Raw genomic sequence first — 13,032 nt, forward strand, 5'->3', positions numbered from 1 at the left:
CCCGAGCAAAAGGTGCTAAATTTGATTGTTTTCACGAAAACAGAGCATCTGACTTGAATGATTCAAAAAATATTTTACTTGTTTTGGCGGAGAAGAATTGATTACATTTTTGCGAAGGTAGGTCCTGTAGTTTCGCAGTTGCAGAAAAAGGGTTGAAAAATTGACATTTGTTGATCATTTCAGGTCAATATTATTGATTGATATTCTTGTATAAATAACAATACCCGTATGACAGGTAGAGAAGTACAAAAGTTGAAAAGAAAACAAATAGGCAGGTCGACTGCCGACTGCCATCTAACTAACTTCCCGCAGGGTAAGTTATGGTATTGGGCCAAGAATCTAAAATGAAAATTTTTGGATATCTTCACGTTTCAGAGGTTTCTTAACATTTTGGCATACCTCAGAAAATATGGTTGTGTGTGTTTGTGTGTTTTGTGTGTCCGCAATTCTTCGTCGACGTTCAAAAGCATTCGATTCCTATTGATAAGGAAATGTGCTGATTAGTTTCTGGCAAAGGCAAGTCCAGCCGTTACAGAGATGCGCAACAAAGTGTGCAGAAAATAGAAATCAAATTCTTAAGAGATCGTAATATCCGATTTGAATAATCCAAAAAACATTCAATTTATAATGATTGGGAGAAGCGGTGATAAGTTTTTGGAAAAGGCAGGTCTAGCCGAAGTCACAGTCACAGAGCTAAATGTACAAAAATGACAGTTTTTGAGAGATAGCTAAACATCCGATTTGAATTAATCAAAAAACTTTCTGCTTTTGCTGACAAAACAATATATTTTTTATTTAATTTTTTTTTCAAAAACAAAATCAAAATGAATCAGATTTTAATTTTAATTCTCTCTAAAGTTCTAAAGCTCAATTATATACTTAAAAAAAATAATTTTATTTTTGTAATTCAGTTTAATTCCTATAAATATTAGTAAATGTTACAGTATTTATAATAATCTGTTTGATAAGATTTAAGTTCCAGCAATTTGCCTTAAGGCACGATGTCATATACCACTAGTTAAATTTTTTATAGTGGGCAGGTTGACTAGTAGGGAAGGTAGAAAAGTAAATATGTAGACAAGTAGACAGGTGATGCACTGGTAGGCAAGTACAAAAATCGACAAGTTAAAACTTAGACAGGCCGATACTTCGATAATAAATAAGTAGACTATTAGATTCGTAGATCACAAAAAATCGAATTTTTATGGATCAAATAGATTATTTACATATATCGGGAAGATTGTGCAACTTACCATAGGGCAAAAGCCACTTACTCATAGTCAGGTATATGATCAACATTCAAGAAATAGTTCAATCAAGCATAGAATAATTAAAAATTCTGGACCGCGGAATCAAGTATAGTATAATTAAAAATTCTGGGTATTATTCATATGAATAATATGTCCTTAAATTTAACAAATATTTTTGTAATTGTTTCATTATCTTCAAATGCAATTAAGGAATTAAAATAGTACATTATCTATGTGAGCACAAACAGTTTTTTTTGTTTAAATGAAACCAATCGAATAAATAAAATATAGTGCACAGATGTAGATAAAAGTTTATTCAATACTGGACTAATTCTCGGTCAATTGATGCTCGCACTGGTGTGGTCGCACTGGAATTTAATTAGCAATGCATGCAGAGTGGATAATAGCGAAAATTCCGTAGAGAATTTAAAATTACACTTCTATACTTTGTATTTAACAGGCTATGCTACAACAAAATTCCGCATCTCATGTTAATTCATGTTATAAAATTTGATTTTATTTCTTTAATTTTATAATTGTTCACGTTTGAAAAAGAAAAGAATTTGAATTAGAAAATAGAATATTTAATTTATCTGGAATATTTAGACTTGAATAATTATTATCGGATAAGCTTATTTTGTTGTCTTACTAGCTGTTTACAAAAATATAACAAATCATAAAAAGTCATAGCGTTTTTATATTATGATTCCTACTTAAAATATGTCACCCAATTAACTTTTTTCAAACAATAATATGCTTACATTTAACGTATTGTGAAAAATTTATTTATTTCATCTTATTACGAGCAAGAACCAAGATAATAAAAATGCTTCTACGTGTATATAATATGTTTTTTTTTAATAAAACTTCTTTAGCGCGTTAAGTTGTAAATCCTTCTTTAAGACTAAGTTGTAAATCCGTACAAATGCAAAGGAAGTGGGTTGCGGCCAATGATTTGTTATTCGCTGTCAATGAAATCATTTTTATACGGGTCGATTGTGATTAGAGGTCGTTTATGTGAATAGAGATCTGTCGTTGTATGCGTACCGGCATCAACGTTGTATGCGTATCGATATCAACAAGCAAATCGGCGTTGATAAATAAACCTTTTAAAGATACTTTGTAGTACAAATCTTGATTTAATGAAAAATGCCTGAATTAGAAGAATATTTTAGCCTGTTCCTTGAAAATATTAAAATAACTTAGTAATTTTTATAAACCTTTGAAGTTATTAAAATGCAAAATGTTTTTAGGCAAGACAGATATTATAGCTGTTCAACAATAAGGTTACATCGCCAGCGAAAAAGTAAAGAAAATATAAGCAGTCAATGAATGTATGTTAATTTTAATTACATGAAGTTCTTCAAACACAATTACATGGTGAGTGTAGTTGCGAAAACAACATTTGCATAGGCGTTGTTTGATATAATTCACTGTGTGAACAAATATTATAGAATTTATTAATCAGCAATTATTTTATTATCAGTTTTTTTTTTGTGCAGACCAATTTGGCCTTGGCTTGAGCTTAGATGCTTCCTTAGACCCTGAATCAATACCATATCTTTATAATTATCATTTTTCATTTGAATTTGAACATTCTCATTGAATTTGTATTGAGAGATAGAACTGGATAAATAAAATGCTACTTACACCTAGTTGAAAATTATATTAGCCGCCGGTCTATGAGGATAGCGCCTCGTACTGTGAATTACAGTTGCAAACCTCGATTCGCGAATTCGCGTAAAGCTGTGATATAAGCCAAGGCACGTGTCTCCATTGAATTCGTTCTTCGCACTATCAGATTTACCTAACCGTATTCTGGATAACACACAGAGAGGAACAATGGTGATATGATACCTTCCATATGCAAGTGACTGGCATGCATTCTATCACCGTGGGAGGAATTTTATTGATTTGAAAACCGAAGCTGGAAATTGATTACCTTGCGAGACAGTGAACATATTCGAGAAGTTTGTTTGTGCAAAGAAACTAGTATAAATGAAATCATTGGTTACAGTTTCTGTTTTATTGATTTTACTACGAATCGCGTATTTTCTATGTACTCACTATATAGACACAGAAATGATATCTAGAATTTAAAAGCCTTATTTCTCACTAAAGACGAGAAACATTGAACGGTATAAGCTTGTGAAGTAAATAAAAATAGATACCTACCATGTCTTTTCACGCAAGATTGCTATCATTTTAAATCATGGGCTCGCCCGGTTAAGAGCGATGGGACTTGCTTCAGAGGTCCGGGTTCGATACCCACTTCGAGCAGCCTGTTGTCAGGTAGCAGTGACAACGATTTTCACTTGGATATATAGATAGATAGCAATATGTTTCTAAGTGAAAATAGCCCATACCCGGAATTGCTGCACCAAGAAAAAGTCAGCCCTATTAGATTGATTCTAATAACAAAATCATCAAATATGGATGGATTAACCATTGGTTTATCATCTAAAATAAATACGAAGTAAGGAGAAGTTTCAGCCCAACAGCTCATAGGACGTAAGGTTCTGATTGCTGTTCAAAAATATATAAAAAAAAAATTAAATCATTCATATATACAATCAATTTGCAATAAATGTGATTATTGACCTACATATAAATTATTATTATATAAATTTTGCAATAATATCTATAAGCTAACTCTAATATGTTCTATAATCAACATTATTGCTAGTGGTATTTTATTGTGTTACCTCGAGTAATTATACGTCGAAAAAGGTATGTACTTATAGATCTATTAATTTTGCATGATATAATTCAGCAGAAGTCATTTTTGTGTTTTAATAAAACTATAGACTATTTTGTATTCATTGGAGCTCGTCGTGGAGCAGAAATTAAGAATCATGTTAGTAGGCGCTAGTTCCGAATTCGATCACAAGGGCTAGTTTAGTATCAAACTGTATTATAAAAATTCACGGTGAAGGTTAGAGATCCTAATTAAAATATCAAACAAAAACTGCCTTTTTTCCATTGCTGTATAACAATCTGAAGTTAAAAACACCGTCAAGTGTAATCGTAATATCTTAAAATTAGGATAGAACAACTACTGGATTGCATTACAAACAATCCATAAGCCAAAAATAAAATTCCAAAAAATAGTAGTTAGATTTCATATGTCGTACTGAAACAATTGAGGATTCAGGACTAAATGGAAAGCTTTTTTTGAGAAAAAAAGGATGAAATAATGTTTGATACAATCGTCAGCAAGATTTGTATAAAGAAAACAAGTTTTTTTCTAATGAAGCAAGAAAACTGAGGGAATTGCACGATGCAAAAAAGTATTCAGATAAATGTTCATAATTTTTTTTTTTTTTTTTTTTTATTCATTTATTATTTTACAGCAATCAGAACAGTACTTATATTCTATGAGCTGCATTGCTTATATATATATAAACTAAAAAGAATAAACTAAATAAGAATAAATAAAAATAATAACATAAAAATAGTAACTAATAATAATAGTAAATGTTCATAAATGAAACTACACAATTAAAGATTATTTATGTAATAATAAGTAACATAATCTTCAAGTTTGATGAATTCAGGACTTCATAAAATTTAGGACTGAACGTGCAACAAAAGTGCACAGTTAAAGCAAGGAAGTCAAGGAATAAGATATTTAACATAAAAACCATATACTAGTAGTATTAATATGAAACTGTCAACTTTAACCAATATCATGTAGTGCAAATGAAAAATAATCCAGACATAACTTCAATTTGCACATAAAATTTCCCCCACTTTTGAATCGCAAAAATAATCAAATAAAATGAAATGAAGTATTTCCCACTGATCAATTTATAATATCTCCGCGCTGAAAAATCACCATTGCGGCAAATCACTCTAATATAATAATCCACAAAATTTTCGCTCGTGTAACACATCATACGAGTCGTTATATTGAATTATTAATACATGTCATCAAACTAAAATTAATCACATCCGATGAAAATATACATTCATTCGTATGTACATGAACTGCATGTTAAATTTGATGCAATATTGCCGCGCAAGCTACATTAATCCCATTAAAAACATAGTGCATCTGTCAGATGGCTCAAACTCGCGATAATAATGAACTTTCTGATATAATTGCGCAATAATTAAATTTTCTGACGAGAAAGAAAACGTACATATTACCTTTGAAAGTAATTAACGCTGAAGTTGTGAAGTCTTTGTTAACTTTGCGTCCAACTTCTACTTTGCGCAAAGTTAACTGCATTGTGTGCATAGATCGTACTTTGACAAGTTAGTTTCGAGATAAATATTTTAAATGGAGAGGATGCGTTTTTTTCTGTTCTGTCATTTTATGAAAGGAAGTGCCTGCTAAGTTGCAATCTGACCTACTTTTCGGCTGTAAAACATTCATGATTTTTTAGCAGCTGAAACATGAGATTGAATTTAATTATTTATTACATAATTTCACTTATTGAGATTCCGTATAAATAAACACATACACGCATATCTTTACCATGGCTACGGTGTGAACAATAAATAATGGTAAATAAAAAATTAAATTAAAACTAGTTGTGTATGTCATCATGCCTTAAGGAAAACTGCTGGAACTTCCTCTTCGAGAAATATTAAATGTTTTCATATAGATTATTATAAATACTGTAACATTGTCTAATTATTTATAAGAGTTATATAAACTGAATTACAGAGTTAAAATTATTCATTTGAAGTATATAATTTATTCATAGTATATAAGTGAGCTTTATTTTAGATATAAAAAAATTTGAATATAAAAAATGAAAAAAAAATTGAAATATTTTTTTCCAAAAGCAGTTATTTTATCAAACCAAGCAAAAAGTTTTTTGAATCATTCAAATCGGTTGCATAGTGCTCTCTAAAACTGCCATTTTTTGCACCTTTAGCTCGGTATCTCCGAAACGGCTGGACCTGCCTTTGCCAAAATCTAACCACCACTTCTCCCCGTCAATATGAGTTGAATGTTTTTTAGATAATTCAAATCGGATGCTCCGTTCTTTCAAAAGCTCGATTTCTATTTTCTGAATTCCTTGCTCTGTATCTCCGAAACGGCTGGACCTGCCTTTGCCAAAAATTAATCAGTATATCCCCTTATCAATAGGAATCGAATGTTTTTTGAATCTTTCAAATCGATTGATACGTGCGCCCGAAAATATGGACGAAACATTGTATCCATACATACATACACACACTTCCATTTTTTCTGAGGTATGCCAAAGTGGTAAGAAACCTTTAAAACGTAAAGAAACGTAAAAATTCTGATTTTTGGACGATTACAATAACTTATCCTATGTGAAGTTAAAAAGACAATTTTACAATAAATAAGTTCAATAATTAGTTATTCCTACTCTATTTATGATTATTTCTAACAAATTACCAGGTAATATACAGTTTACCTTTATCTCTGTTTTCTGTACCCTTGGAATTTATATTTTGCATTGATTGCATAATTTAGCTATTCTTTCGTAAAATCCCTTTGAAATTAAAAATAATAAATTGGACTTGTTTGCCACCTGGCTGTGGGGTAGATGACAGATTTTTGAAAAGCAGCAAAAAACACATTTTTACAATGATGAATTAGCTGGGAATTTCACTGAACAAAGTCAGATAGTGGTTCGTTCGATATTTGTTAATTGTTGTGATAAAATTGGTTTGATTTTCACAATATAATTACTCAAAGTCAAATTAGACCTTTGTGGTCTATACTACTTTATAAACGGTTATTAGAACATTTTACTGTATTCACAACAAATTAGGTTTTGTATTATTTCTTAGATGTATAGTATCTTAAGATAAATTTAGTGCTTGAATGAGTATTTTTAATAGCTTTTCATTGTAGAAATTGGAGGCAGAACTAATATTCTGTACAATAAATTATAGTTGTGAAATTCCTTTTGGCGAAAATAGTTGTGATGAGAACTAATATTCATATTTGTTTATAAAGATAATACATGTTTTTAATGTCCTTATATTTTTATAATCAATTTTGATATTCTTATACTTATATTATCCAGTAGAAGTAATATTGTAATAAAATCTTAGTCCAATCAAACTGCAAATACTAGAATCTATACTGCAAATAATAAAATTTATTCGACACTCAGACGGCGCTCTATCTAATACTTTAAATGCAGAATCTCATTAAATCCAGTAGGAAGTTATATTCTTATGTCGAATTGGATACAGAGCTCACTTAGATTTCCATATTTGAGCACAATGTGTCCAACGCCATTGCTCGTCCGAGAGTAACTTGTAATCCTCTTACTTGCACCGGAGTTGCATGCAAATGGGTCTGCGGCAATTGTAGCCAATTCGCAAGAATATACGAATATATTACCAGCATTTTGTGCATCCTTCATGTTTCCAAGAAATTTGAGTTATGTGCTGCTGGAATATTACATTTTGTACTGGATTTGGTTATAAAATAGAAATAATTTAATCAGGACACAATCTCTTTTTAATAGCACTAATTAATGTAGAATTAGGAATTATTGAGTATTACATCAATATGTACTAAATAGATTATAGTGATTCAAGTTATATTGTGTTGTGTTGTTGAATTATTTTTATTACCTTCTCATTGGATATGTGAATTATAGTAATCGCAATAAAATCGCAATGAAAATTTTTGCATATTACTTTTTAAGACCACCTGACATTTGGGCATATCTTAGAAAAATATACGAGTGTGTGCGCATGACAATTTTTTTTTATATATTATTTTTGAACAGCAATCAGAACCTTACGTCCTATGAGCTGTTGGTCTGAAACTTCTCCTTACTTCGTATTTTTTTAGATGGTAACCCAATGGTTAATCCATCCATATAATAGTGCTAATAGGGCTGACATTTTAATAATGCAACAATGCCGGGTGAGGGCTATTTTCACTTGGAAACATATTGCTATCTATATTTCAAAGTGAAAATCGTTGTCACTGTTGCCTGACAACAGGATGCTCGAAGTGGGTATCGAACCCGAGACCTCTGAAACAAGTCCCGTCGCTCTTAACCGCTTACATACGGGCGAACCTGCATGACAAATGTATGAATTGAAACAATTTTTCTTGCACGATTTCGGGCAAGCGCTTTACATGATTTATAAAATATTATTCTACTGATAAGGAGAGATGCAAATAGTTTTTGGCAAAGGCAGGTTCACCGGATTCGATGATATGGATCAAAAAGTGCAAAAAATCGCAGCTTTATTCAGTTTTTGAACAAAAATATATCATAATTTTCAACTGGTTCCATCTCCGTTCGTCAATAAATAACATATTAGCCCCACTGCTTTTTCTATTGAGTTAATAAATTAGGTAGCGATGTTTTTTTTACAAAGAATGGTGTACTAACCTTAACCATATTCATATGTGTAATCTGTTAAAATGCAATTATTAAGTTAGATTCTGAATCATCATCTTAAATTCATTTTAAAGTTTTTGGAAACTATGATAAGACAAATTTATAGTAGGGTAGAGTGGGGCACAAAAGTTCAATTTTAATTTCAGCAATTATTATATAACCAAATAACTACATTGCCATAAATAGCTAATATGAAACTTACACCTACTTAACTAATTCTAAATTTTTAACTAATTCATCATTATAGAAATATATTTTTATGCTATTTTTCAAAAAAAAAAAACTTTGTCAAATGAATTCATCAACGACGTTGGAATGACTATTAATTTAATTTATCTTTTTTTCAAATTACTTTTTTAACTTCCCGTAGGATAAGTTATTGTTATGAGCCGAAAATCGAAATTGAAAATTTTTACATTTCTCGACGTTTTGAAGGTTTCTGAACATTTTGGCATACCTCAGTAAAAATGGATATTGATAGGGAGATGTGCTAATTAGTTTTTGGCAAAGGCAGGTCGAGCAGTTATAGAGATAAAGTGAAAAGAATGCAGAAAATAGAAATCGAGTTTTTGCGAGAACGGAGCATCCGATTTGAATGATCTAAAAACATTCAATTAGTAATGATTGAATGGGGGAAGTGTTTATTACTTTTTGGCAAAGGCAGGCCCAGCTATTTTAAAGATACGTAGCTAAATGTGTAAAAGATGGCAGTTTTTAAGAGAACTAAGCGCCCGATAAATGATTCAGAGAACTTTCTGCTTGTCTTAACAAAATAATTGATTTTGGAAAAAAAAATTTGTTTTAACTTTTTTTTCAATTTTTTTATAGTTCTAATATACTTTAAACAAATAGTTTCAACTTTGCAATTCAGTTTATATAATTCTTATAAATATTAGCCAATGTTATAATAGTCTATTTGAAAACATTCAGTATTCCTCGAACGGGAAGTTCCAGCAATTTGCCTTAAGGCACCATGCCATACAACCAACTAGTTAATTTTAATATATTTTTGTTTTCACCTTTGGCTCAGTTGAACTTTTTAGCACATCCACATGCAAGTTATTCTAGAGCTCATATATATAAAAAAATTAAGTTTACATTGAAAATAACAACTCTCTTTATAAATCGATTGAATAGTGTATACTTGAAAATTATATTCAGGTATTATAATCTAAAGAATTAATAGTGCTTAAAAACGAAAGAACCAAACGCTTTGTTTAAAAAATCATAATGTGGCCGTTTACCTCCTGACAGCGAAGTCATCTGATTTAAGGTGATGGCTTTCTTTTGAAAAAAGTTTTGCTAAACATTCCATATTTTACTTGCTTTTGGGATAATGATGGTGGACCTTTTTACCCGCGAAATATTAGTAAAACTAATATTCATGTATTATTGTTATAAAATCATTGTGATCAGATTGAGTAATAAAATTTTACCTGTGTACTATCAATTGCATTAAGCTTTATTACAAATCTCAGTTGATTAATTTCCGATGTACTATCTGGTCAAGATAACGATAGGAATCAGATGCTACTCTGAATTATGGGTCAGTGGATTTAATTACATATGCATATTACGATTAACACAATTTTAGCCGGAAGCAAAATCAAATATCTACTAACACGACATCGAATATCTATGTAGCGCAAATTGGACTGCTAACTATAGATGGAATGCATAGTAATTGATTTAGTATGGAAATGATCGATCACATGGATGCAAAACTGGATTTTACAATAAAGAGATCTGCATTAAAATTTATTAAATGCTTCTAATAAATTGTTCGTAGAGCAAAATATATTATGAATTATTTTATAATGAATTGGAAAGATTAAATAAAATTGCATGTTTAATGTCTGAATTATAGTCATCATTTATTTAAAATTATTTATGTAGGAACTGATGAAATGTGTAATGACAATCTTTGTTCCAAAAACAATCAATCAGCCTCATAATATCAAATAGATATTATTTTTAATATTCAGTTCTTAATCAAAAATTTACATTAAATTATGGTCACCTTTGGCGATACCATTTATAAAATTTTGTTGCAACACTTTGTAACTATATTGATTTTGGATAGGGCATAAAAGGAGCAAAGTAAGGTACGTTTATAACATACAGCGCCTTATATTAACATGATCTGCAGACCGCATTGCTAATAAAGAGTCAATAGTAAGTTTCCTAGCCCGATTTCTTTTAATGTAACTTACATACAAATAACTTACTTGCAGTTAATTACGTGGAATTTGTGCGTAGATAATTTAGATCTATTATATCGAAGATTCGCCACTAAAAGTTGATCGTTGGATACGCTTGTGACAAATTTTTGTTGGTACGGTAACATTTTTTGTATGTAATTTCTGGAAAACATGTAAAGAAAAATCTGAAAGAACTAAGACAAAATAAGAAAGAGAAAGCAAAAGGAAAAAGCAATACAAGGAAAGAAATTTTGTGTCTGGTTTTGTGTAAGCTCATATTCTAAAACGGCTGGCGTAAAATAAATTAAGTGCCAAGGTGACAGTCACCATGATGATTCTGACTAGATCCTAGTTTATTGATATTATGAAATATTCGCAAATTAATCGCATAGTTCAGTTTATTTCTTGGTAGCTCATTTTTGTTATATATTGTTAAATTATATTTATAAACTAGGCGATTATTCAATTATGTGTACTATGTTACATATTTCGGATAATAAACGTCGTTATAAACCATTTTTATGTTTTTTGTTTTTTTTTTTTTTATTTGGCCTCGCTTTCTCTGAGCATTTAGCCACCTACAACATTTTTTACTTATTTACATTCTAATTTTTATATCATTTTCAACCTACATATGTATCCAATTCTATACTATTCTTATTTTTCTTCTTCTTAATTTCTTCAATTCTTGCTCTTCTTCAAATTTCTAATTCTATTTAACTTCTAGGTTCATTCCATTTTTTTCTTAATTCTTCTTTTAATTTCAGCTCAGTTCCAATAATTCTCTTCTTACTCCTAATAAAATTCAGCTATTCGAACTATGTTATTCCTATTTATCTTAATTTTTATTCAAATTCTACTCAACAAGACAATTTTTATTTGATTTCAAATTAACTATACATATTTTTTGCCTATATTCTAAGTCATTGACAGGATTTGATCCGAAGATCCCTGTCGTGTGAATCGAACACGCTACCAATGAGCTATGCTCGCCACCATTTTGATGTTTAATAGGTTTTTTAGTTACCTTTATTTATGCCTGTTACAACCATTCTAGCGATGTGGGCGGTTGTAACACTCGTCCTTTTTTGAAGGATTTTATTTTACGACTAATTGCATTTAAGGACAGCAATTCAGTATTTCTACGTAAACAAGTGTTCAAATTAACATTTATATGTAATCTTTATAACCATATATATTCTTCTCTACCCTTGATCCAAAATAAGTTATAATATAAATGAAAAAAAAAGTTTTTGCATATATTCTTGTTAGAAACAAATGCTTTCACTCTGAATGGCCCATCCTATACATCTATAAGATTCACACATATTACTAAAATCTCGCTAAATCATTTAATTCAAGCATTCTAAATATAAATGATGAGAGATGCAATACAAATTAAGCCTGAAGTTCGAACTCCTTGTTCTCACTTGAATATATTATAATTACATTTAACAGTCTACTATTAGGTGTTTACGGCTTCAACATTCAATATCGGTACTGAATGTACTAATATGAATAAAGGTGTATAATATGAATATAAATGCGTTATTCGTAGTCCGTTATGTAATATTAACCGCCATACACCTACGGTTCAATCGGAAAGCATAAATCACATAGAAAATTTCCATTCCCATCTCGTACAGTTTAACCCCACACTCGGCGATAAAAAGTGCGGAGCCTGCATCCCTCGCTTTTCACACTTTTGTACCGACGAGCCGGCGCTCGCGTTCGAGTTCGAGTTCACCCTGCGCTGCAATTCCTGCTGCAACAGAATCGGCGGACATGTAATGTAATATAATAACGTTTCGTTATTTTTTGGAATATTCAATACTATAAATATACTGCTTTTTTATATCATTTGTTATACGGAATTCAGCAAAGCGTTTTCAATACCCGACACGCTTGCGTGCGTCGGGCACATGTGATAATTTTGTTTTATTATGAGTTTGCTGTTATTTTATATAAAAACTCTTTAATTATATATGGGCTTGTAATAGTTAAATGCTTTTAAGCGTAGTAAATTATTGGTTTTTATGATGTTGCTAACCCATTTTCGAAATTATTAATTGAACTTCTATATCAATTTGCGGAAAGGTAATTATACTAAATTAATTCTTATATACGTATATGCGCAATTATTACATTCACATTTAATATTTTGACAAAGTAACTTGTATAACCATTGATTGCGATTTTTTTTTCAAAATAATTTGTTAT

Source organism: Ctenocephalides felis, unplaced genomic scaffold, assembly GCF_003426905.1.
Source record: "Ctenocephalides felis isolate EL2017-DRISC unplaced genomic scaffold, ASM342690v1 CF-g0.4_SCAFFOLD_01604, whole genome shotgun sequence".
Taxonomy (NCBI): domain Eukaryota; kingdom Metazoa; phylum Arthropoda; class Insecta; order Siphonaptera; family Pulicidae; genus Ctenocephalides; species Ctenocephalides felis.